Consider the following 24,198-nt stretch of genomic DNA (forward strand, 5'->3'; position numbering starts at 1 on the left):
CAAAATACAACACTCAATAAAAGACAATTTACACATTTAAAATAATTAGAGCTTGATGCATGAGCACTTTTAGTTTTTTTTTTTTGTATTATTTTTTTAAATAAAGTTAGTAATTTTCTTATTACAATTGAGATTTTTGTACTTTAATCAATGTTTCTCAGAGTTGCTTTGAGTTTTGATATTTTTAAAAAGTTGTTAAAAGATTTTAGGCAAAAACAAAGGAATAGAAGGACCACCAAAGAAGCCTCTGGAATAACTAAAAAAGATGGCATGCAAAAGGAAGCAACCTTTCACGGAACAAAGAGTTGAAGATAAGTTTTAGGGAAGTGTAAAGAGAATTTGTAGATGCTCTTAATTCTGACCTCTTTATACTTCAACGAGTATAACTTGAGATATAGAGGTCCAAATGAGCAGTTTCAGCGGTGTTAGAAAGTTAACATCCAGAACTTCGAAACGATATGAATATGTTAATAGTGGACGTTCAGTTTGAACCACAAACGACCCTCACATTTGAGCTCGTAAAAACAGCGTGCAAAACTGGCGTGCCACGCCATCGACCACACCCTCAAATAGCTTTTTCAAGGGCATGCCAAGCCACTCCTTGGCGTGGCATGCTGGGCCAAAAGTGAGCAAGTTTCCTTGCCACTTCCAAGCCTCATGTGGCATGCCCATACACACCCAGACACGTCCATGCATCCATCTTCTTAGGCCAACTCCCAGTGTTTATCCAAGTGCAACACCACTCCACCCAAGTGTAAAGCCAACTCTCTCAGTCCAAGGTCAAGTTACAAGCCCATAATTTCAACAAAGTACCACACCAAGTTTTGAATCTCAAATAGAATAAGAAAATCACTTTTAGTTTAAGATTAATTAGGAAACCATTTGATTTGATTCTATTTTATTTTGTTTTAAATTTGAAAGATAGGTTTAGATTAGAATATATAAAGTCTAAGGAATATATCCAAGGCTTTTTATCACGTTTTACACTTTTTACTTTACAATCCTATTTTTTATTTTCTCTGCATCATGAGCAACTAATCTCCTCTGTTAAGGTTAGAAATTTTGTTTATTTTTTTTATAGATGATTAATTTAAGTATTTTATTTTGTTTGAGGTTTATACATTAATCTATTTCATGATTGAATTTTTGTTCTTCATCCTTAAAGATTAGAATTGTCAAAAAACATTCTAACTTTGTTTTAGATTCTAGTATTGCTTTGGAAAAGTTAATATTGGAATTAGCTTGAAAACTATTTCTCATGATTTTTTTTTTGTTTAACTAGGAATAGTGTTTCAAAGAGTGTGCAACACTTTATAATTTTCAATTGTGTCTAGTTTTGAATAAGTGACATATAATTCGGATTAGAAAACTTTTGAAAATTATACTTTTTTGTAAGTTTCAATTGTCTAGGATTAGTTTGAATACGTGACATATAATTCAATCTAAGAATTGCTTTTGAATCTTATTTGAATCTAAATCAGATTTGTGCTTAACCTCTTTTGTTAAGTAGTTGACTAATAGGAATTGGCGGTTAGTTAATTAAGGAGAAATTGGGTTGTCAAGGAATTGAAATTCAATTATATATGATTTGTTGTGAATTGATCTCTGTAAACCTTAAATAAATGAACACAATGATTGTTTCCTAGAGAGTGAATATCTTTGAAACCTTAACATTCTCATCATCATTGTTTTCATTCACTACTTTACTATTTATTTGCCTCTGTTCAATGTTCAATTCTCATTCCTCTGTTTTTGATTTGTCTAATTAGAAGTAATCAATTAATCATTGCTTGCTCAGTCCATTAATCCTCGTGAAAAGGATATTCACTCATTGTGGTATTACTTGATATGATTCGGTGCACTTGCTGAGTTGGTTTTACGACCATCAGAGCTCAATTACACAAATTCAATATTCTCAAACAGTTTATATTTTGGTCCTAACTGTAATTTATTCAAATCGCTATAGGCTACAAAATTTTTAAGATTTTCATATAAAACCGCCATACTCTATTGCGAATTACGTTGAGCACTGATAACGTAAACCGCTGCAGCTTAAAGAGGATTATGCAAAGAACTGAAGTGTAGAAACCGCTATAGAATACCGCTGATTATGAATGAATTTGGTGACGTCATCCGCTGTAGCCTGCAGCAGATTACGTATTGAATATATTTTTGATAAATTAAATTTTTTAAGTTAAATAATTTCTTAATATTGTATTAAAATTTTTATAATAAAAAATAAAAAATTTAATTTTTGTTATCTAAATAAAATTTAAGATAAATAAAAATAAAAATAAAAAATTAATAATAATAATAATAATAATAATAATAACAACAACAACAACAACAACAACAACAACAACAACAACAACAACAACAACAACAACAACAACAACAACAACAACAACAACAACAACAACAACATAGATGTATAGTATGGACTAACTATTGAAATATATATAAACCATGTTGAATTAGTTATAAATCCTATTTAGCGTCGGATTTACCGACAGTTTTGATGTGGAATTTGTTTGGTCAATTATCGACGGATTTTCGATTCTGCTGGTAAATTCGTCGGTAATACTTGGAGGGAAAACGGGAAAAATAAGCGTAAAATATAGCGTGGGATTTACCGTTGGAACAATTCGCCGACAAACCCATTTTAGTGAAACGCTACGTTTTGGTCATCCACAATGAGTTATCGACGGATTTATCCGTCGATAAATTCAACGGTAATGAGCCATAAAATTCAAAGCGCGAACTCCTCTCCCCCTTTAATTTGAAACTATTCTCTCTATAACCTCTCTTCTCCCTTACTCTCTCTAGCTGCCTTTGAACCGCGTCGCGCTGTCATCCCCACCGCCGCGCTGTCAGGCCCTCCCCCCCCCCCGCGCCGCCGCCGACGCGTGCACCTTCCGTTCGCTGCGACGTCTTCATTGCAGCCGCCATTGCAACCCCTAGCCTCTGTTGCAGCCGCTGCTCTTCTCACCGCCAACAAGCGCCGTTCTTCATGTCAACATCTTCTTCCCCTCGTCCAGCACGCTTTGTCTAGTGTCAGGTTTGTCGTCCTCCGCCAAGTCTAGGTTAGAATCTGATTTAGCATTTTTTATAATATTTTTTATTATTGTTATTCCCTTTTGACATTGGTTCATATGGTAGTATACATTTATACATATATTGTGGGTTTTTTAAGAGAATTTTATGAATTTGCCAATACTTGCTGCAATATATTTATACCAAAAGTTATATATATGAATTTATTTTATTTACCATATTGTTGAAGATTTGTTTTTTGCTGCATATATTAACAAGGATGCATATTACTAAGTTACTTCTCATATTATTTGTTTTTTGCAAGCTTCTCATATTATTTACCATATTTGTTTTTTGCATATATGAATTTTATATTTTTACGTAGTTTTTTTTTATTTCACTTGTAATAACTTAGTGATGTTAATGTTCAGTTTCTTCCTGTAATCTACCATGACTTGTTCTAATAAAAATTTGTTATATTCTAGATTGGCTATGAATTTGTGACATTACATATTACTTCATTGTATGGTGAATTATTTATTGATTTCCTTTTTTTAGTTGCATTATATGGATACTTAGAGTGTGAACTATTGTAGACTCATATTTTATTTATTGATAGATATACAATTTACGTAGCATTTAGATTTCATACAATATTTAAATTTTATTGATATGATACTCTAATAAGGTGACAATTTCACTTTAGCATGATGTGAATAAAGATGTTTTGTTGAATTTAATTCTTATGAAATTAGTTGAATATTGACTAATTCTGTGGATTGAGATTGGTTGGATTTGTGAGAACCGTAAAGGTGGATATATGTCTAATTTAAGAGGAGGTTATGTCCAATTTTTCTGGAGAATTTTATTGAACGATTCATGTAGTATATATGCTTATTAGCGTTAATAGTATTTAAGCTGATTAGTGTTAATAATATATTCTCTTTGTAGACATGACGAGCGGTAGCAGAGGTAGATCGAGTGGGTCTCATGGTCGTGGTAGTCTAGTAGATGGAGGGTTTCCACTAAATTTCCAGGGACTGTTCAGTCATGTCTACCCCGACTACTCTGTCGTCCCCTGTGATGTCCCAGGCGGGTCTAACAAACTAGTAGTTCATCATGGTCCTAAACCCGAACTACATGCCTCTTTCTGCTACACTCCCTACAAATCCTGCGACAGATACCGCGGTGGATGATTCCTCCAGTGCCTCCAGCAGAATATCCCACCACTACCACCACCCATCATCCAGCTGAGGATTGGCCCGATGGTATGCAGGCGTGAGTACATACAATTTTTTAATCTTAATTTTGTTAATCTTAAGTTTATGTGTTTATATGTGTTTGTTAATGTTAGGTTTTTTATCTGATAGGTTTGTACCAAATAACAATGCTTGCACAGGGAGATCTTTGAAGTCATTAAGTCAATGTATGACCACCAGTAGTTGACGTACACAACGACCCTGACTGAGACCAGAGAGGGATGGTTTTAGAAGTGGTCAGTAAGAACTCAATAATGTTGAATTAATTAATTGTATTTTATCCCGACTAAGTAATGCTGTTGAATCGCTTTATGTAATTGAATTTCATATGGGATGTAGAACATAATTTCATGATAAAAAAAATTACGACCACTAGATAGCTAAATGGATTCAGCAGACGAGCGATGTTTGTCAGAGAAGTGACCGCCTAACGATCTGAATCCGTCCATCCATCAAAAAAGAACTGGAGGAACATTATTCATAGTACATTAACTTCCTTAAACTAAATGTTTTGAAGTTATATATTTGATTTATACATTAGTCACATTATTATTATTAAGCAACAACACAATGCATTATCTGCGCTCCGAACATATACAAACTAAAAAAATAACGATACACACTGAACGTTTTTTCAAATTTAGCTTACAATGTTGAAAATAAGATGATTCCCTATAAGGTGAATATGAGTGTCGGCATAACGTCAAAAGTGTCTCATGTTGAAGGACAAGAGTGCATGTATAGTTTATATTTCCCTATAGTTTATAAATTAAAGTAATCTAATAAAATCAATTCATAGGCAAATGCATTACGTGGCTATGATACTTAGGTTTAGGAAGGGATCGAGGACCGTACCCCATGGCCCCATTGCAATAGAAAAACAAAGGTTCAAATCATGTGTGATGTTATTGAAACACATACTTACCAACAACAAAAATTATTAAAAATTTAGAAGAGTATTCTTATAATTAGAATCTTAGCTTCTATCCGATATAATTATTATTTTCTAACAAATTAAACATGCTCTAAAACAAATTAAACGAAATTTTGATAGTTTTTTTTTTTAATTCAGAGACATCCATCAAATAAAAATAATAATTTTTATAGAGAAAATAGTTATAAGTATAAATTAGAACAAACACAAATTTAATAACACATCAAATCCTAATTATTCTAGTACACAACCCCTTATAACTCCACAATTTTTCAGCAAACAAGGATTTAAAGAAGGCGTCTGGTGCACGAATTGTAAATCACACTTTTTACAACTCGTACCACTAACTAGCAAGTGCACTGGGTCGTCCAAGTAATACCTTACGTGAGTAAGGGTCGATCCCATGGAGATTGTTGGCTTGAAGCAATCTATGGTTATCTTGTAACTCTTAGTCAGGAAGACAATAAAATAATTCACTTATCAAATTTGATTGCAAGGAATAAAAGTGCAGAACACAAATTATACTTGTATGCAATGATGGAGAATATGTTGGAGTTTTGGAGATGCTTTGTCTTCTGAAATTCTGCTTCCTCTGTTTTCTGATTCACACACGCACGTCCTCCTATGGCAAGCTGTGTGTTGGTGGATCACCGTTGTCAATGGCTACCATCCATCCTTCCAGTGAAAAGGGTCCAGATGCGCTGTCACCGCACGGCTAATCATCTGCAGGTTCTCAATCGTACCGGAATAGGATTTACTATCCTTTTGCATCTGTCACTACGCCCAGCACTCGCGAGTTTGAAGCTTGTCATAGTCATTCAATCTCTGAATCCTACTCGGAATACCACAGACAAGGTTTAGACTTTCCGGATTCTCTTGAATGGTGCCATCAATCTAGCTTATACCACGAAGATTCTGATTAAGAGATCTAAGAGATATTCATTCATTCTACGGTAGAACGTAAGTGGTTGTCAGGCACGCGTTCGTGGAGGAATGATGATGATTGTCACGTTCATCACATTCATATTGAAGTGCGAATGGATATCTTAGATAGGAACACGCATGTTTGAATGGAAAACAGAAATACTTGCATTAATTCATCGAGACACAGCAGAGCTCCTCACCCCCAACAATGGAGTTTAGAGACTCATGCCGTCAAAAGGTACAAAGTTCAGATCTAAAATTGTCATGAGGTACAAAACAAGTCTCTAAAAGTTGTTTAAATACTAGACTAGTAAACTAGGTTTACAGAAAATGAGTAAACTGAGATGGATGGTGCAGAAATCCACTTCTGGGGCCCACTTGGTGTGTGCTGGGACTGAGACTTAAGCTAATCACGTGCATAGGGCTGTTTTGGGCGTTCAACGCCAGCTTTGGATCCAATTTTGGCGTTGAACTCCAACTCCTAACTTGTTTCTGGCGCTGGACGCCAGACAGCAGCATGGAACTGGTGTTGAACACCAGTTTACGTTATCTATCCTTGAGCAAAGTATGGACTATTATATATTGCTGGAAAGTCCTGGATGTCTACTTTCTAACGCAATTGGAAGTGCGCCATTTGGAGTTCTGTAACTCCAGAAAATCCACTTTGAGTGCAGGGAGGTCAGAATTCAACAGCATCAGCAGTCCTTTTTCAGCCTGAATCAGATTTTTGCTCAGCTCCCTCGATTTCAGCCAGAAAATACCTGAAATCATAGAAAAACACACAAACTCATAGTAAAGTCCAGAAATATGAATTTTGCCTAAAAGCTACTGAAAATAAACTAAAAACTAACTAAAACACACTAAAAACTATATGAAATTAACCCCAAAAAGCGTATAAAATATCCGCTCATCACAACACCAAACTTAAACTGTTGCTTGTCCTCAAGCAACTAGATAAATAAAATAAAATACAAATAATTTTAAGAAGCAACAATATCTCAGAGTTTTTTTGGAGTGAAGCTCAGATTCTAATTAGATGAGCGGGACTAGTAGCTTTTTGCTTCTGAATAGTTTTGGCACCTCACTTTATCCATTGAAGCTCAGAGTGATTGGCATCTATAGGAACTCAGAATTCAGATAGTGATGTTGATTCTCCTAGTTCAGTATGTTGATTTTTGAACACAACTACTTTATGAGTCTTGGCCGTGGCCCTAAGCACTTTGTTTTCCAGTATTACCACCGGATACATAAATACCACAGACACATAATTGGGTGAACCTTTTCAGATTGTGACTCAGCTTTGCTAAAGTCCCCAATTAGAGGTGTCCAGGGTTCTTAAGCACACTCTTCTTTTTGCTTTGGACCTTGACTTTAACCGCTCAGTCTCAAGTTTTCACTTGACACCTTCACGCCACAAGCACATGGTTAGGGACAGCTTGGTTTAGCCGCTTAGGTCAGGATTTTATTCCTTTAGGCCCTCCTATCCACTGATGCTCAAAGCCTTGGGATCCTTTTTATTTACCCTTGCCTTTTGGTTTTAAGGGTTATTGGCTTTTTCTGCTTGCTTTTTTTTTTTTTTTCTGCAAGCTTTGTTCTTTGCTGCTTTTTCTTGCTTCAAGAATCATTTTTATGATTTTTCAGATTATCAATAACATGTCTCATGTTCATCATTCTTTCAAGAGCCAACATATTTAACAGTCTTAAACATCAAATTCAAAAGACATATGCACTGTTCAAGCATTCATTCAGAAGACAGAAAGCATTGCCACCACATGTAAATAATTAGAATTTATCTTAAAAACTCAAAAATATTGCCTCTTATTCTAAAGAAATTCTTCTATTTTATTCATGTTTAATGATGATGATAAAATTAAATTATAGCTTAATTGGGGATAAAATAAAAAATATAGATACTAATTACTACTATATGACTCCTAAGGTAAAACTAATAAAAACAGTTATCACAGAGTTAAGGCTAAGATTGGAATTTAACAACCTTTGTTCTGGGAGGTGGATGTTCCTTTAATCTGCGGGGTGCTTGGTCCTTCAAGAGATAATTTCTGGCGCTTCAATTCCCTTAGATCACGCCCTTGCTCCTCCTGTTCTTTAAGCAAATAGCAAAGAATGCTACTTTGTTCCTTCTGTTCTTTCTGTATTTGTTCCATAGCTTCTTGCATCTTGGTAATAGATGTTTCCAGATACCCCAGTATTCAGATTGAGGGATTTCTGGGAGAATTTCCTGTGTTCTCTTCTTGATGGGGTCATCCTGTGCTTGTTGTTTTTCCATTGATGCTTTGGTGATTGGCTGCTCAACTGAGATATACTCAGTTATTCCCATCCTTACTCCAGCGTCTTTGCAGAGCATAGAAATCAAGCTTGGATAAGCCAACCTGGCATCTTTGGAATTTTTGTTTGCAATTTTGTAGAATTTAGTTGAAATCAGTTGATGAACTTCCACTTCTTTTCCCATCATGATGCAATGGATCATCACTGCTCTTCTAATAGTGACTTCAGAACGGTTGCTAGTGGGCAGCAGAGAATGCCCAATGAAGTCCAGCCATCCTCTGGCGACTGGTTTGAGATCTTCTCTTTTGAGTTGAATTGGGACACCCTTCGTGCTGGTGGTCCACCTGGCTCCAGGGATACATATATCCTCTAGAATCTTATCCAGACCCTTGTCTGTTCTCATCATTCTCCTATTGAAGGAGTCTGGATCGTCTTTCAGCTGAGGCAGCTTTAAGATCTCCCTGATCTTGTCAGGATGGGTATGAACAATCTTTCCTCTGACCAAGGTTCGATAGTCATAGATAGCAGATCCAGATAGTCTTTGCCTGTCTGTATGCCACATATTAGCATAGAACTCCTGGACCATATTCCTTTCCACTTTCGTTTCAGGATTAGCTAGGATCTCCCAGTTTCTGATTCGAATTTGCTCCTGGATCTCCGGATATTCGTCTTCTTTCAGATCGAATCTGACTTCCGGGATCACTGATCTTAGACCCATTATTTTGTAATAATGGATGAATGTTCTTTAGTTAAGAACTTTCCTTGATTCCAAAGTGGTTTTGGAACGCTTTCTTTCTTGCCTCTTGGAGTGGGTTATTTTTCTTTAGGAGCCATGATCTTAGTGATCACGGATAAGCACACCAAACTTAGAGGTTTGCTTGTCCTCAAGCAAAAAGAAAAGAAAGGAGAGGGAGAGAAGGAGAGCTAGGTGCAATGGTGGATGGGAGGGGAGGGAGGCCGAACCCATATTTAAAGGGAGAGGGGGGTGGGTTTTCGAAAATAGGGAGAAAGATAAGATAGAAGATATGATTTTTAGAAAAAAATATGATAAGATAGAAGATATGATTTAAGATTAAAAAGATATGAAAGATATTTGAAAAAGATAGATTTGGATTTTTGAAAAAGATAGTATGGAGATTTGAAAAAGATATTGATTAGTTGAAAAGATTTTTGAATGAAAAGAGATAGATTTGTTTTGAAAATTTTGAAAAAGAGTTGAATTGGAAAAAAAAGGATTTGTGCTTATGGATTAAGATATATTTGATATTTTTAAAATAGGGTTTTTAGAAATTAGGGATTTTAGAAATCAGGGTTCTTAACATGTTTATGCAAAAAATCATGAATTGAAACATGAAAATTAAATTTAGAATGAAAAATATGAAGTAAAAACGAATTCACCTCCTCCCCACCATCCTGGCGTTTGAACGCCCAAACGCTGCATGTTTTGGGCGTTCAACGCCCAAATGCTGCCTCTCCTGGGCGTTCAACTCCCAGCTGTTGCTTCTTTCTGGCGTTGAACGCCAGGAACTCCTTTGTCACTGGGCGTTTTTCTGAACGCCCAGGACGCTGTAAATCTGGCGTTAAACGCCCAGAAGATGCTTTTTTCTGGCGTTTAATGCCCAGATAGCTATCCTTACTGGTGTTCAATGCCCAGTGGATGCTTCTTTTGGGCGTTGAACGCCCAAAACAGACTTTTACTGGCGTTTTCTTGCCAGTGAGCTCTTTTTCTCTGTTTTGTGTGCAGAATCCTTCTGTAACCCTGTGAACTTATACAATTGACTCTTTACCTTAGTATCAGTGAACTTTATATAAACAAATAAAATCAAGAATAGGGCAAAATGCTTAGAGGAAGTGATGCCCCATGGCTGGGTTGCCTCCCAGCAAGCGCTTCTTTATTGTCTTTAGCTGGACCTTGCTGAGCTTTTAATCTAGCTTCAGCCTTGAGCACTCTTGCTCAACATTGCCTTCAAGATAGTGCTTGATTCTCTGTCCATTAACAATGAACTTCTTGTCAGAATCAATGTCTTGAAGCTCCACATAACCATATAGTGATACACTTGTAATCACATATGGTCCTCTCCACCGGGACTTCAGTTTCCCGGGGAATAGCCTGAGCCTAGAGTTAAACAACAGAACCTTTTGTCCTGGTTCAAAGATTCTAGATGACAGCTTTCTGTCATGCCACTTTTTTTATTTTTCTTTATAAAGCTTGGCATTTTCGAAAGCAGTGAATCTGAATTCCTCTAGCTCATTTAGCTGGAGCAATCTTTTTTCTCCAGCTAATTTGGCATCAAAGTTTAGGAATCTGGTTGCCCAGTAGGCTTTATGTTCCAGTTTCACGGGCAGGTGGCATGCCTTATCATACACAAGTTGGTATGGAGAGGTCCCTATAGGAGTCTTGAATGCTGTTCTGTAAGCCCACAGAGCATCATCCAAGCTTCGTGCCCAATCATTTCTACGGGTACTTACAGTCCGTTCCAGGATTCTTTTTAGTTCTCTGTTAGAGACTTCAGCTTGCCCATTTGTCTGTGGATGATATGGAGTCACCACCTTGTGGCGAATCCCATACCGGACCATGGCAGAGTAAAGCTGTTTGTTGCAGAAATGAGTGCCCCATCACTGATTAGTACCTTGGGGACACCAAACCTGCTAAATATATGTTTCTGAAGGAATTTCAGCACTGTTTTAGTATCATTGGTGGGTGTGGCAATGGTCTCAACCCATTTTGATACATAGTCAACTACCACCAGAATATAAGTGTTTGAGTATGATGGTGGGAAAGGCCCCATGAAATCAATACCCCATACATCAAACAACTCAATCTCCAAGATTCCTTATTGAGGCATGGCGTAACTATGAGGCAAATTACCAGCTCTCTGGCAACTGTCACAGTTACGTACAAACTCTCGGGAATCTCTGTAGAGTGTAGGCCAGTAGAAGCCACATTGGAGGACCTTGGTGGCTGTTCGCTCACCTCCGAAATGACCTCCATATTGTGACCCATGGCAATGCCATAAGGTCCTTTGTGCTTCTTCTTTAGGCACACACCTACGGATTATACCATCCGCATATCTCTTAAAGAGATAGGGTTCATCCCACAAGTAGTACTTTGCATCAGTAATTAATTTTTTCTTTTGTTGCCTGCTGTACTCCTTGGGAATGAACCTTGCAGCTTTGTAGTTTGCAATGTCTGCAAACCATGGTGTTTCCTGAATGGCAAACAAATGCTCATCCGGAAAGGTCTCAGAGATTTCAAGAGAGGGGAATGATGCCCCTTCTATTGGCTCTATCCGGGACAGATGATCAGCCACTTGGTTCTCTGTCCCTTTTCTGTCTCTTATTTCTATATCAAACTCTTGCAGAAGCAACACCCATCTAATGAGCCTGGGTTTTGAATCTTGCTTTGTGAGTAGATATTTAAGAGCAGCATGGTCAGTATACACAATCACCTTTGATCCTACCAAGTATGATCTAAACTTGTCAATGGCATAAACCACTGCAAGCAATTCTTTTTCTGTGGTTGTGTAATTTTTCTGGGCATCATTTAAAACGCGGCTAGCATAATGAATGACATGCAGAAGCTTGTCATGCCTCTGCCCCAGTACTGCACCAATGGCGTGATCACTGGCATCACACATTAGCTCAAATGGTAATGTCCAGTCTGGTGCAGAAATAACTGGTGCTGTGACCAGCTTGGCTTTCAGCATTTCAAACGCCTGTAGACATTCTATGTCAAACACAAATGGCGTGTCAGCAGCTAGCAGATTGCTCAGAGGTTTTGCGATTTTTGAAAAATCCTTTATAAACCTCCTATAGAATCCTGCATGCCCCAGAAAGCTTCTGATTGCCTTAACATTGGCAGGTGGTGGTAGTTTTTCAATTACCTCTATTTTTGCTTGATCCACCTCTATTCCCTTTTTTGAAATTTTATGCCCAAGGACAATCCCTTCAGTCACCATAAAGTGACATTTTTTCCAGTTTAAAACCAGGTTGGTCTCTTGGCATCTTTTCAGAACTAGTTTCAGGTGATCAAGACAGGAGCTGAATGAGTCTCCATATACTGAGAAGTCATCCATGAAGACTTCCAGAAATTTTTCCACCATATCAGAGAAAATAGAGAGCATGCATCTCTGGAAGGTTGCAGGCGCATTACACAGCCCAAATGGCATCCTTCTATAAGCAAACACTCCAGATGGACATGTGAATGCTGTTTTCTCTTGATCCTGGGGATCTACTGCAATCTGGTTATAGCCTGAGTAGCCATCCAAAAAGCAGTAATAATCATAACCTGCCAGTCTCTCTAGCATCTGGTCTATGAATGGTAAAGGAAAATGATCCTTTCTGGTAGCTGTATTGAGCCTTCTGTAGTCAATACACATGCACCACCCTGTAACTGTTCTTGTAGGAACCAGTTCATTCTTTTCATTATGAACCACTGTCATGCCTCCCTTTTTGGGGACAACTTCGACAGGGCTCACCCAGGGGCTGTCAGAAATAGGATAAATAATCCCAGCCTCCAGTAATTTGGTGACCTCTTTCTGCACCACTTCCTTCATGGCTGGATTTAGCCGCCTCTGTGGTTGAACCACTGGTTTAGCATTATCCTCCAATAAGATTTTGTGCATGCATCTAGATGGGTTTATGCCCTTAAGGTCACCTATGGACCACCCAAGAGCTGTCTTGTGTGTCCTTAGCACTTGAATAAGTGCTTCCTCTTCCTGTGGATTTAAAGCAGAGCTTATGATCATTGGAAAAGTGTCACCTTCTCCCAGAAATGCATATTTCAGGGATGGTGGTAATGGTTTGAGCTCGGGTTTAGGAGGTTTTTCCTCTTCCAGAGGAAATTTCACAAGCTCTTTCATTTCCTCTGAATCCTCCAAATCAGGCTGAACATCTTTAAATATGTCTTCCAACTCTGATTCGAGACTCACAGCCATGTTGATCTCTTCCACCAAAGAGTCAATAAGATCAACTTTTATGCAGTCTTTTGATGTGTCTGGATGCTGCATGGCTTTGACAGCATTCAACTTAAACTCATCATCATTGACTCTCAGGGTTATTTCCCCCTGTTGGACATCAATGAGAGTTCATCCAGTTGCTAGGAAGGGTCTTCCTAGAATAAGAGTAGCACTCTTGTGCTCCTCCATTTCCAGCACTACAAAGTCAGTGGGAAAGGCGAATGGCCCAACTCTGACAATCATGTCTTCAATCACGCCTGATGGGTATTTAATGGAGCCATCAGCAAGTTGGAGACATATCCGGGTTGGTTTAACTTCTTCAGTTAAACCAAGCTTTCTGATAGTGGATGCAGGTATTAGGTTGATGCTTGCCCCAAGATCACATAAAGCTGTCTTGGTGCAATTACCTTCTAATGTGCATGGTATCAGAAAACTCCCAGGGTCTTTAAGCTTTTCAGAATGACTGCACTGCATTCTTCAGTGAGGAGAACTCTTTCAGTTTCTCTCCAATCCTTCTTATGACTCAAGATCTCTTTCATGAACTTAGCATAAAAAGGTATTTGCTCAAGTGCCTCTGCAAATGGAATCTTTATTTCAAGAGTCCTGAGATAATCTGCAAAGCGAGCAAATTGCTTATCCTGCTCCTCTTGGCGGAGTTTTTGAGGATAAGGTATCTTGGCTTTATATTCCTCAACCTTAGTTGCTGTAAGTTTATTTCCTACAGAAGTGGTTGAAGAAGCCTTTTTAGATGGGTTGTCATCAGCACATGTGTGTGTCTGATCCCTCACTGGCAATTGAGTGCCAGAGTTAGAAGCTGGAGTGACGTTAGACGCCAGCTCCTCATCTGTTCCTAGCGTTTGAACGCCAGAACTGTGCTTCTTTTGGGCGTTCAACGCCAGATCCTTGCTTGTTTCTGGCATTGAACGCCAGTCCTGAGCATGGTCTGGGCATTCAGCGCCAGCCTTCCACCCAACTTCTGGCGTTTTGGTGCCAGAATTATTTTTTCCTGGGCTCTTACTGTCCTCAGATGGATTTTTGGTGGTTTGCTCATTTCTTGGTTTTCTGCTGCCTTGAAGTGGGGTATTTAGTGCTTTCCCACTTCTTAATTGAACTGCTTGGCATTCTTCTGTTATTTGTTTTGACAGCTGCTGCTTTGTTTGCTTTAATTGTACTTCCATGTTTATATTAGCCATCCTTGTCTCTTGTAGTTTATCCTTGAATTCAGCTAACTGCTTTGTTAGAAAATCCAATTGCTAATTGAATTCAGCAGCTTGCTCTACAGGACTGAGTTCAGCAGTTACTGTTTTAGCCTCTTCTTTCATGGAAGAGTCATTGCTTAGGTACAGATGCTGATTTCTAGCAACTGTATCAATGAGCTCTTGAGCTTCTTCAATTGTCTTTCTCATGTGGATAGATCCACCAGCTGAGCAATCTAAAGAGATCTGAGCTCTTTCTGTAAACCCATAATAGAAGATGTCTAACTGAACCCACTCTGAAAACATTTCAAAGGGACATTTTCGTAGCATCTCTCTGTATCTCTCCTAGGCATCATAAAGAGATTCATTATCTCCTTGTTTAAAGCCTTGGATGTCCAGCCTTAGCTGTGTCATCCGTTTTGGAGGAAAGTATTGATTCAGGAATTTTTCTGTCAGCTGTTTCCATGTCTTTATGCTAGCCTTAGGTTGGTTATTTAACCACCTCTTGGCTTGGTCTTTTACAGCAAATGGAAACAGTAATAATCGGTAGACATCCTGATCTACTTTCTTATCATGTACTGTGTCAGCAATTTGTAAAAACTGTGCCAGAAACTCTGTAGGTTTTTCCTGTGGAAGACCGGAATACTGGCAGCTTTGCTGCACCATGATAATGAGCTGAGGATTCAACTCAAAGCTACTGACTCCAATGGAGGGTATGCAGATACTATTCCCATATGAAGCAGTAGAGGGGTTAGCATATGACCACAGAGTCCTCCTGGACTGTTCATTTCCACTTAGATCCATGATGGAGAAAGGGAGATGATGTAAAAATAAAAAAATTTATTTTTATTTATTTATTTATTTATTTATTTAATTATTTCGAAAATAAAATAATTAAAATAAAATAAATAAAAATAGGTGAAGATTTTCGAAAAAATGAGGAGAGAGAAAGTGGTCAGGAAGTTTCGAAAAAGATATGAATTGAAAAAGATTTTAAATTTTTTTAAAAAATCTGAATTTTAAAAATAATTTTCGAAAATTTGTTTTAAAAAAAGAGAGAAAAGATATTTTTGAATTTAAAGAGGAAAGAGTGAAACAATAAGATAGCCAAAGATTTAAAATTTTTAGATCTAATGCTCCTTGTTTTCGAAAATTTTGGAGGGAAAACACCAAACTTAAAGTTTGGCACGAGATTTAATAGAGAAATTATTATTTTATTTTTTTTTTGAAAAATTTTTGAAAAGAAAATAAGAGACTCTGACCCAAAAGACAAAAATTTTCTAATCTAAGCAACAAGATTCACCGTCAGTTGTTCAAACTCAAACAATCCCCGGCAACGGCGCCAAAAACTTGGTGCACGAATTGTAAATCACACTTTTTACAACTCGTACCACTAACCAGCAAGTGCACTGTGTCGTCCAAGTAATACCTTACGTGAGTAAGGGTCGATCCCACGGAGATTGTTGGCTTGAAGCAATCTATGGTTATCTTGTAACTCTTAGTCAGGAAGACAATAAAATAATTCACTTATCAAATTTGATTGCAAGGAATAAAAGTGCAGAACACAAATTATACTTGTATGCAATGATGGAGAATATGTTGGAGTTTTGGAGATGCTTTGTCTTCTGAAATTCTGCTTTCCTCTGTTTTCTGATTCACGCATGCACGTCCTCCTATGGCAAGCTGTGTGTTGGTGGATCACCGTTGTCAATGGCTACCATCCATCCTTCCAGTGAAAAGGGTCCAGATGCGCTGTCACTGCACGGCTAATCATCTGCAGGTTCTCAATCGTACCGGAATAGGATTTACTATCCTTTTGTGTCTGTCACTACGCCCAGCACTCGCGAGTTTGAAGCTCGTCACAGTCATTCAATCCCTGAATCCTACTCGGAATACCACAGACAAGGTTTAGACTTTCCGGATTCTCTTGAATGCTGCCATCAATCTAGCTTATACCACGAAGATTCTGATTAAGAGATCTAAGAGATATTCATTCATTCTACGGTAGAACGTAAGTGGTTGTCAGGCACGCGTTCGTGGAGGAATGATGATGATTGTCACGTTCATCACATTCATATTGAAGTGCGAATGGATATCTTAGATAGGAACACGCATGTTTGAATGAAAAACAGAAATACTTGCATTAATTCATCGAGACACAGCAGAGCTCCTCACCCCAAACAATGGAGTTTAGAGACTCATGCCGTCAAAAGGTACAAAGTTCAGATCTAAAATTGTCATGAGGTACAAAACAAGTTTCTAAAAGTTGTTTAAATACTAGACTAGTAAACTAGGTTTACAGAAAATGAGTAAACTGAGATGGATGGTGCAGAAATCCACTTCTGGGGCCCACTTGGTGTGTGCTGGGGCTAAGACTTAAGCTAATCACGTGCATTGGGCTGTTTTGGGCGTTCAACGCCAGCTTTGGATCCAATTTTGGCGTTGAACTCCAACTCCTAACTTGTTTCTGGCGCTGGACGCCAGACAGCAGCATGGAACTGGCGTTGAACGCCAGTTTACGTCGTCTATCCTTGAGCAAAGTATGGACTATTATATATTTCTGGAAAGTCCTGGATGTCTACTTTCCAACGCAATTGGAAGCGCGCCATTTGGAGTTCTGTAGCTCCAGAAAATCCACTTTGAGTGCAGGGAGGTCAGAATCCAACAGCATCAGCAGTCCTTTTTCAGCCTGAATCAGATTTTTGCTCAGCTCCCTCGATTTCAGCCAAAAAATACCTGAAATCACAGAAAAACACACAAACTCATAGTAAAGTCCAGAAATATGAATTTTGCCTAAAAGCTACTGAAAATAGACTAAAAACTAACTAAAACACACTAAAAGTTATATGAAATTAACCCCAAAAAGCGTATAAAATATCCGCTCATCAGTGCCTATACGTGACATTCTCCCACTTCGGTCCTAAAATACTATCCTAGAAAAAATAAGTTCAACATAAAACTTAAATAATTGATTATAGTTAGAGATAGAAAATCTACCTAAAACACAGATGCATAGAATACAGAAGAAGTAAAATCCAATTAATCTCAGGAAAATAATACCATCCTAAAAAAATAAGAGAGCTTATTAAACTCACAATGTGAAATTAATTAATTTAACAAACTACACAAAGTCTTCCAACAATGTCGACCACTCTTAATCTCACTCTATTTAACCTATCTTGATTTAATTTCTATTTACATTAAATTAACATAAGAAATCCTAATCACAAACTTGATTACCCTAATTTAATCAATAATTTAGTAAAATACCTAACAAAATCCTAAACTCACAAAAAAAATAAAGACCCTAAAAACACTATACCAAATCCTAATCACGAACTTCATTACAATAATTTAATCAATAATTCCAAAAAATCCTAAACTCACATATATATATATATATATATATATATATATAGAGAGAGAGAGAGAGAGAGAGAGAGAGAGAGAGAGAGAGAGAGAGAGAGAGAGAGAGAGAGAGAGAGAGAGAGAGAGTTCGCATTTGAAATTAATCCCAATATTACCATCGAATTTACCAGTAGAACCTTCCGATGGAAAATTGTTTAAACACAATGTTTCATTAAAGTGAGTTACCGTTGGCGAAATCCAACAGTAGATCCGCCGATACTCTTGGCGCCAAAAAAAAAATATTTTGCGCCACTTCTCATCGTCGGATTTATAGTCGGAAAATTAATTTCGACGGTAAGCAATTTAGGGAACCAAATATAGGCTGTATCCAACACAAAAACCAATGCTAAATCTGACGGTAATGGGCACCGCTCAATCTGACGATATTTCTGATGGTATTCAACGTTTTTCTTGTAGTGAGCTATAGAAATAAAAACCAAAATGAGTAAAACAAAGCCGAAACAATAGATCATTAAAAAGGATGCAAGGTGGAGAGGTATGAATTACTTCAAACATAAGAATTAGGTCATTGAAGAATAGCGACAACAGAGAACATATGATATAAGCACAAAATCAGCAAAGCAACAAAAACATTATCAAAGAACTCACTCCTAATCTCCCACTTTCAGCTTGAATTTCAGAAAAATAATGGAATAGCAATGGAAGAGTTTGATCCCACTAAGGACATAAATCAAATAGTTAGAGAAGAGGAGAGTGAAGCGTTGCGCAGAGAAGAGAAGAAAGTGAAGAGTGAGGAGCAATGGCGCGCTCGAAGAAGGGGAGAGTAGTGGCGCGATGAAAAAACTGGGTGGGTTCAAGAGTAGTGGCGCAATCGAAGAAGAGGAGAGCAATGACGCGATGAAAAAACTGGGTAGGTTCAGGAGCAGTGGCGTAATCGAAGACAAGGAAAGCAGTGGCACAATAAAAAAAACTAGGTGGGTTTTGTTTTGGATCGTGCGTGTGTATTTACTGAATGTCTCCATATCTATATTCGTATGCATTATTTTACTATATTTTGATTCAATGATTGAAATTAGTGGTTAAAAATGATATAAAAATAGCATTTTTTTAATAATAATATGATTAGGATTTTTTCAAAAATTAACATGATCTAAAGAGATTATGAAGTGGACCTCGAGTCCAACTTGAGCAAGACTCGAGTAAGCAATTCTAGACAACCATGTCATTTTTTTGGAATTTTTGAATGATTATACTCTTATAGGCATCTATCTAACCATCTCAACTTTATTGATAAAATGCAATGGTGCACGTTGTTATTCATGTTACACCGCTGAGTCAGCATGTATTTTTTAATGGTGCAGGTTGTTATTCATGTTACACCGCTGAGTCAGCAGGTATTTTTTACATGTTAGATTTGTAACGATCTAACTTCCAATACGTCATGATCGTATCAAAAGTAAGACGTTACTAACCTATTGTCTTTATTAACTATTTAATATTGAGCTTTTAATTTGATATTGCGTTTCAGTTTTTAAGAAAATGTCAGAAAGTTTTGTTTTTTACTTTTTAAAATCATATATTAAACATCATCAAATAATAATAATCACGTAATTATTAATAATAATAAGTATTATAAAAAAGAATTCAAATGAAACTCAGATACAACTCCTATCCCTTTGTATAAAATAAAATCTTATGAAAGCAACTCAACTCATAAACTTAACTCATAAATAAGTCTAATAATCGCCTGCAACTTCAAATTGAGTCTTCGAACCTGTGTCACTAAAAGGGTGGAAAATTTTTGGGGTGATAACAAACTACACATTCTCAGTAGGAAATGGGAATGCCGTAAAAGTAATGAAATAAAATGGAAATATTTAACTTTTCTTTAACTTTCTAAATTCAAAACAGATTTCAATCACAAAAGTAGTCATTAACCATCTCTCAACCACATAATCATTTCTCAACCACAACATTTCACCTCAATACATCCGTGAACTAATAGCACAAGTAAGAGATCCAAACCAACACACAAACAAGTCACAATAAGACAAACAGCACATCCACAGAGAAATAATACAAGCAAACACAACCAAATGCACATGCACAAACAATATGATGCATGTTTGTCCTAAACAGACTATGAGTTCACGTGTCGGTTTACACCCTGCAGCCCGACATTACCTAGGAACAAGTCCCAGATATGTTTTCCCTTTGTGTCTTTAGTGCATACGTGTCGGTGGTAAGAATACCACTCCTTTGTGACTACCGGTAGTCAGTGCAAAACTCGACCCCATAATATACGCACAAGGGCAAATAGTGATCCTCAGTTCATGGGTTTCCCCGAGATCAACATACAACAAAATAGAGATCCTCAGCTCATGGGTTTCTCCAAGATCAATACACAACAAACACGATCCTCAGTTCATGGGTTATTCCCGAGATCAATACACAACAAACAACGATCCTCAGTTCATGAGTTATCCCCGAGATCAATGATTATCAATTTATAGGTTTTTCCTGTATTTAAAACCATTAATTAAAACCAAAACCTCTTTCCATTCTTTAAACTTTCCTTAACTTTCTTAGACATTCTTTCCCAAAAACCTCAACCACCAAATCATAATTCTTTTCTATATAAATCGAACTTAAAATAGTATAATTCTTTCCTTAATAAATTGAACTCAAAATAGAATAAATAAAACTCAACACAAAATCTATTCTTTTCAATAAATTCAAAATCAAATAGCATAGTTTCCCAAATCCAAGTTTTTATAAAATAACATTTCAAACAAGACCTCGAATTTTATAAAATTTCAGTAGCACCTTCCCTAAAACTCGGACTTAACCACCCTTACGGGTTCCCTCTTCCTCAATAATTCACCAGTCATTTTCTCAACAATTATCAAAATAGCAATTCTCAATAGCCATCTAATCATAATCCAGTTTAACGACTAATATCCTATCATCAATTAAAACCAGAATTTCCATAAACCATTCTTTAAAAGTAAATCAGTCCAAATTCAAGAATTCATAACTAATATTCCAAAAACCAACCTTTCATATCTCTAGTTATTTTAAAGTTATTTAGTTATTAGCAAAGTTACTATTTTGTTCTAAAGATCAGATTTCAAGAAAATAGTTCAGTCAACCTTCAATCCTTTAACCGTCCTCAAAATCAATTCTAGTTAACCATAAATCAACAATAACAACCATCACAGCACCATCAAGCAAATCAGTCGATAATAACCAATTAAGCATAATCAGAAAAAATCAAGATTCTCTGCAATTCCAAAACAACCAGAGAACGAATATCAATCACAGCCTCAAACTAAAATCATTCTCATCAATTAATCACTCACGACAACAAAAACCAGTCACAATCACAACCATAATCTAAACTCAATTCATCAATTATCAAAACGTCAGATTTTCAATAATTAACTCATCATATTTCAATTTAATAAGTAATATCAAATAAATCACCATTCACAGCCAATTTTAACCAATTCCAACCCTTTGCAAATCCATTTCACAGCCATTCCAATATATTAAATTTCCAATTCAATATTAAACAATTCAAAATAATTCATTCAAGATCAGAATCTCAGCCAATTCATCGCGAAAATCAATAATTCAAAACACAATTCACAACCGCATCTAATTTCACTTATAATTTAAAGTATTCACAACCGTATCTAATTCTAATTCATAATTCGGAATAATCACAACAGTATTCAATTCTAATCATAATTCACAATAATCACAACTAACTATTCTCAAACACATTTCAAGCAATTCACATCAATTAATCAATTCTTAACCATTATTAAGTATTTGCAATTATCCAATTAACTTTGTAGGCATTCCAAATTAAAAATGTTTTTTAAAAATAAATTCCCTACCTCCGAGTGTCGAAATCCATAGAAATTGGGAATGCTGCACAACTCTAATAGCAGCCATATCATCTCAAGATAGTAGCAGCAACAATTTGGCATCTCCGATCGACGGCAGCAGCACTCTGTCAGATTGCGGCACCCGTTCTGTCCCCTAGGCAGCAACCACAGTGGTTCTGGGCAGCTCCAGTAGCAACCACCATGGCATCTTGGCTTCAGCAGCGGTTTCCGATGGCAACGGCAGCGTGCAGCTCGACGGGAACCTCTGTCTCCAGCAACGACAGCAGCTATACAAGCCCCTGTCTTCCCTGTCGCGTCTCTCTTCTCTGCGAAATCCTATCTCTCTCTTCGTGCTCGTTGGCAGTGGCAGAAGTGGTGGCGACGAACCCTAGCAGTGGCGGCGGCGGACCGGTCGCGGTGGAGGCAGCAGCGCACACCGCATCTCCTCTCCAGTCTCGGACGCGAGCTCTCTCTCCTCCACCCTTCATGCTCGACGGCGACTATGACGGCGATGACTACGGCCCACTTCGAAGCAGCGACGACGGCGACCTCGTGGCAGCAGAGCGCAACGAGAATCAGAATCGACGGCAACTTCTCCTCGACGGCAACGAGCTCGCACCAACGGCTGGACGGCAATGAGCGTGAATGACGGTGCAGGCAAGACGCGATGGGGGGCGGCGAGCTGGACGGCGCCAGCAGCGTGGCTCTTTTCTGATCGCAGCTCCGTTCCTTCTCTCTTTAGTTCTCTTTTCTTTGTTTCTTTCCTACTGTTGCTGTGTTGTGTTTGAGAAAGGGGAAAACTGAAAAGTGTGTGCGTTTAGCCAAAAAGGGGGTGGGGTGCGGCTGAGTTTGTCAAGGGAGGTTAGGGTTAGGTTCTAATTTGGAAATTAGGGTTATTAATTTAATTTAAAAATTTAAGGTTAAAAATTAGGGATTTTATAAAAGAATAAAAATAGATATGAATAAATATTTTGATAAAATTAAAAGGTAGAATAATTTTAAAATCAAATGTATTCCGTTAAAAATAGTTAAGAATATTATTTATCAATATATTACTAAATTTAAATAATTATTTTTAATTTAAATTATAAAATGAATAGGTTAATTATATTTTATAAAGTATAGTTTAAATTCAAACATCAATTTTTTAAATTAAATCATATAAATTTCTATTATTTTTCTATCATTAGAATTTTAATTTCAAATTATATAAAATAATCATTTGTAAAAATCACACAAGAATATTAATTAGTTCAACTCCAATAAAATTAAAAAACTTGAATTAAATCATAAATTATTCATAATAAAAGTTACTTAAATTAAAAATTATACCATTCTTTCTTATTTTTTAATTACTGAAATTACGTGAAATGTTCAATTATAATAAAGATTCTAATTAATTTAAATTTTAATTATCATAAAACTCTATTTAATTATCTTTACTAAAATAATTTTTTTAAAATAAAATTTTTAATAATTATAATAAATTGTAAATAACTCATCATTTAATTTTTCAAAAACTTGGGTTATTACAAAATTCTCTATATGAGTGCTTTTAAATTATAAAAAAAAAAAACTCAGCTTTGTTTTAATATTTGCTTTATGAATGATCTTGTGTTTTGTACAGTAAGTAACTCGTTTTGGTATGATGGCTTGTTTATTACGCTGGATATTACTTTTCTGTTGGTGTGGGTGGTCCATTGGATTTGTATTTTACATGTTTTACCAAGGGTAGAATTAATGATAATTTTTGTAAATTGGGCTGCCAGAGTTGATTCCACTAAATTCCAAAAACAGGACAGCCATGTTCAAAGCTGCACCATTAATTTCACAGTGTTGGGAAGAGGATGGAATTTTATTCTAATAAATATTGGACGTGTTTATAGTATTTGGTTCAAGTTTGATAGGTTTTAAGTTATTGGTTAGTTGATTATGTAGGTTTTGAATTCGGCTATTAATAAGATTTTCTTAACTCTTATCAAAATCGAATAGCATCTTCTTTTAAATATATATAACTGATTCTCCAATAATCAAGATCACATGGGATAAATTGAGGTGAAGATGGGAAATGTTTAGTATTAGAGCGGAAAATTGTGGAGTGTTTCATTAAGGTTTAATTACGTTTCTATAATTTTGCAAAATTTTTAATTAAGTTTTTATATTTTTTTTAATTGAATTTTTACATTAATTTTTTTTAATTGGATTTTTACACTTTTTTTTTTCTTTTATTTAGGTCTTTATACTAATTCTTTTTTTTTAGTTAGGTCCTTATAAAATTAAGTGAATTACTACTAAAAAGGACTTAATTAAAAAAAAATTAGTGTAGGGACTCAATTAAAAAAA

The 24,198-nt window shown here is 36.5% G+C and overlaps 2 long non-coding RNA genes across 2 annotated transcripts; one reads left to right on the forward strand and one right to left on the reverse strand.

Moving 5' to 3' along the window:
* Positions 1–4,010: 4,010 nt before the first annotated feature.
* LOC140182881 (uncharacterized) lies at positions 4,011–4,664 on the forward strand. Its single transcript, XR_011879138.1, has 2 exons — positions 4,011–4,311; positions 4,404–4,664. It is a non-coding gene; the product is annotated as an uncharacterized lncRNA (long non-coding RNA).
* A 12,042-nt stretch (positions 4,665–16,706) lies between these two features.
* On the reverse strand, positions 16,707–22,737 carry LOC140182845 (uncharacterized). Its single transcript, XR_011879042.1, has 2 exons — positions 21,865–22,737; positions 16,707–17,326 (listed from the first exon to the last, which is right to left on the reverse strand). It is a non-coding gene; the product is annotated as an uncharacterized lncRNA (long non-coding RNA).
* Positions 22,738–24,198: the final 1,461 nt, after the last annotated feature.

The sequence above is a fragment of the Arachis hypogaea genome, chromosome 20, assembly GCF_003086295.3.
Source record: "Arachis hypogaea cultivar Tifrunner chromosome 20, arahy.Tifrunner.gnm2.J5K5, whole genome shotgun sequence".
Classification (NCBI taxonomy): domain Eukaryota; kingdom Viridiplantae; phylum Streptophyta; class Magnoliopsida; order Fabales; family Fabaceae; genus Arachis; species Arachis hypogaea.